Below are 3585 nucleotides of genomic sequence, written 5' to 3' on the forward strand. Positions count from 1 at the left end.
CTCTTGTTGCCCAGGCTAGAGTGCAATGGTGACATCTCGACTCACCGCAACTTCCACCTGCCGGATTCAAGAGAGCCTCCTGCCTTAGTCTTCTGAGTAGCTGGGACTATAGGCACGCGCCACCATGCCGGCTAATTTTTTTGTATGTTTTTGTATTTTGTTTTTTCTTCTACTTCTTCTTCTTTTTTTTAAACCCATACTGGCTAATTTTTTTGTTTTTAATTTTTTGTGTTTTTTTTTGTTTTTGTTTTTTGAGACAGAGTCTTGTTCTGTCACCCAGGCTGGAGTGCAGTAGCTCAATCTTGGCTCACTGCAACTTTCGCCTCCCGGGTTCAAGTGATTCTCCTGCCTCAGCCTCCCGAGTAGCTGGGACTACAGGTACATGCCACCACACCCTGGCTCAATTTTTGTATTTTTAGTAGAGACGGGGTTTTACCATGTTGCCTCAGCTGATAAAATAATTTAAAAATTAGCCAGGTGTGGTGGTGCGTGCCTCTGGTCCCAGCTGCTTGGGAGGCTAAGGCGGGAGGATCCTTTGAGCCCAGGAGTTTGAAGGTGCAGCAAGCTATGACTACACCACCGTACAACAGCCTGGGTGACAGAGAGAGATTCTGTCAAAAATAAATAAATAAATAAAGATATTGGATGATTTTAATTCAAAGTATAAAATGAATATTTGTGACTCCATACTGATATCAAGAAATGAGCAGGCCAGTCATGGTGGCTCACGTCTGTAATCCCAGCACTTTGGGAGGCTGAGGCAGGTGGATTGCCTGAGGTCAGAAGTTCAAGACCAGCCTAACCAACATGGTGAAACCCAGTCTCTACTAAAAATACAAAAATTAGTTGGGTGTGGTGACTGGCACCTGTAATCCCAGCTATGCAGGAGACTTAGGCAGAAGAATCGCTTGAACCTGGGAGGCAGAGGTTGCAGTGAGCCGAGCTTGTGCCATTGCACTCCAGCCTGGATAACAAGAGCGAGACTTCATCTCAAAAAAAATAAAAAGAAAAAAGAGACAGAAATGAGCAGGCCAGGCATGGTGGCTCATGTCTGTAATCCCAACACTTTGCGAGGCTGAGGTGGGAGGATCGCTTGAGGCCAGGAGTTCCAGATCAGCCTGGGCAACATAGCAGAACCCCATCTCTACTAAAAATTAAATAAATTAGCTGGGCATGGTGGTGCATACCTGTAATCCCAGCTATGCAAGAGGCTGAGGTGGGAGGACTGCTTGGGACTGGGAGGCTGGGGCTGCAGTAAGCTGTGTTTGCATGAGTGCACTTCAGCCTGGGCAACAGAGAGAGGCCCTGTCTCAAAAAATAAAAGAGTACATAATTTCATAACAGGGGATGAGGGACTTCTTCTCCTGCAGAAGAATTTCAGAAAATTCGTGTAGATGCTCTGCCCTCAAGGAGTGGAACCTAACTCCCCAATCCTTAGGTGTAGGTTACAAGGGGTGCCTTCCTTCCAAAGAGTACAGTGTAGAAGGAGAAAAGGGGGGAAAATAAGTTTACAGTGGAGAAACCTAACACACTACTCCAGCAGACGGTCAAAGACAACCTTGAAAGTCAGAAATCGCGTTATTAGTATGTGCTTTTTTGTTTGTTTGAGGCAGGGTCTTGTGTTACCCAGACTGGAGTGCAGTGGTGCAATCACAGCTCGCTGCAGCCTCCACCTCCTAGGCTCAAGCGATCCTCCTGCCTCAGCCTCCCAAGTAGGTGAAACTACAGAAGGGTATCACCAAACCTGGCTAATTTTTTTGTTTTTGAGACAAAGTCTCCCTTTGTCACCCAGGCTGGAGTGTGGTGGCAACATCTGGGCTCACCGAAACCTCCGCCTCTTGGGTTCAAGTGACCCTTCTGCCTCAGCCTCCCAAGTAGCTGGGATGACAGGTGCATGCCACTATGCCTGGCTAATTTTTGTCTTTTTAATAGAGATGGGGTTTCACCATGTTGGCCAGGCTGGTCTCGAACGCCTGACCTCAAGTAATCCGCCTGCCTCGGCCTCCCAAAGTGCTGGGATTACAGGCATGACCCACCAAGCCTGGCCCTAATTTTTGTATTTTTTGTAGAGACGGGGTTTCACCATGTTTCCCAGTCTGATCTTGAACTCCTGGGCTCAAGCGATCTGCCCTCCTTGGCCTCCTAAAGTGCTGGGATTACAGGCGTGAGCCACTGCTCTTAGCTAGCATGTAATTTTTTTTTTTTTTTTTGAGACAAAGTTTTGCTCTTGTTGCCCAGGCTGGAGTGCAATGGTGCAATCTCGGGTCACAGCAACCTCTGCCTCCTGGGTTCAAGCACTTCTTCTGCCTCAGACTCCTGAGTAGTTGGGATTACAGGTGCTCACCACCATGCCCAGCGAGGTTTTGTATTTTTAGTAGAAACAGGGTTACACCATGTTGGCCAGGCTGGCCTCAAACTCCTGACCTCAGGTGATCCACCCACCTCAGCCTCCCAAAGTGCTGGGATTATAGGGGTGAGCCACTGCGCCCAGCCTAGTGTGCTCTTGATACAATACAATGAAAACTATATTTTACTTCTGTGATCTTCCTCCTCCAAATCCATGGTCTGTTTTTAATCATGAGAAAAATATCAGAAAAGTTCCAGTAAAGAGGCATTCTACAATATACCCACCCAGTCCTCAAAACTGTCAAGGTCATCAAAAACAAGAAAAGTCTGAGAAACTGAATGGAAGGAGATGTGACGATTAAATGGCATGTGAGGCCAGGTGCAGTGGCTCACATCTGTAATCCCAGCACTTTGGGAGGCTGAGGCAGGTGGATCACTTGATGTCAAGAGTTCGTGACCAGCCTGGCCAACATGGTGAAACCCCGTCTCTACTCAAAGTATAAAAAGTTAGCCAGGCGTGGTAATGTAAGCCTGTAATCCCAGTTACTTGGGAGGCTGAGGCAGGAGAATTGCTTGAACCCTCGAGGTGGAGGTTGTAGGGAGCCAAAACCACACCACTGCACTCCAGCCTGGTTGACAGAGTGAGACTCCATCTCAAATAAATGAATGAACGAATGAATGAATGAATGAATGAAATCCTACCTGGGATCCTGGGACAGAAAAGGGCATTAAGGGAAAGCTGAAGGAACTGAATGAAGACGGGCCTCTAGTTACTAAAAATGTATCAATATTGTTTCATTCTGGGAGGTGGAGGTTGCAGTGAGCCCGGATGGCACCACTCCATTCCAGTGTGGGCAACAAAGGGAGACTCCATCTAAAAAAATAAAAAAATAAAAAAAAATAAAAAATTAAAAATCGGTTCATTCATTGTATCAAATGTGCCATACCAAGGTAAGATGTTAATAAAAGAGGAAGCTGTACTGTGTATGTGTTGGGGGAGAATGAGTGTAGTGGAACTCTCTGTACCGTCTGCTTCATTTTTCTGAAATTTTTTTTTTTTTTTGAGATGGAGTCTCACCCTGTCACCAAGGTTGGAGTGCAGTGGTGCAATCTCGGCGCACTGCAACCTCGGCCTCCCAGGTTCAAGCCATTCTCCTGCCTCGGCCTCCCAAGTAGCTGGGATTACAGGTTATGCCACCACACCCAGCTAATTTTTCACATCTTTAGTAGAGATGAGGG

Source organism: Cebus imitator, unplaced genomic scaffold (assembly GCF_001604975.1).
Source record: "Cebus imitator isolate Cc_AM_T3 unplaced genomic scaffold, Cebus_imitator-1.0 Scaffold263, whole genome shotgun sequence".
Classification (NCBI taxonomy): domain Eukaryota; kingdom Metazoa; phylum Chordata; class Mammalia; order Primates; family Cebidae; genus Cebus; species Cebus imitator.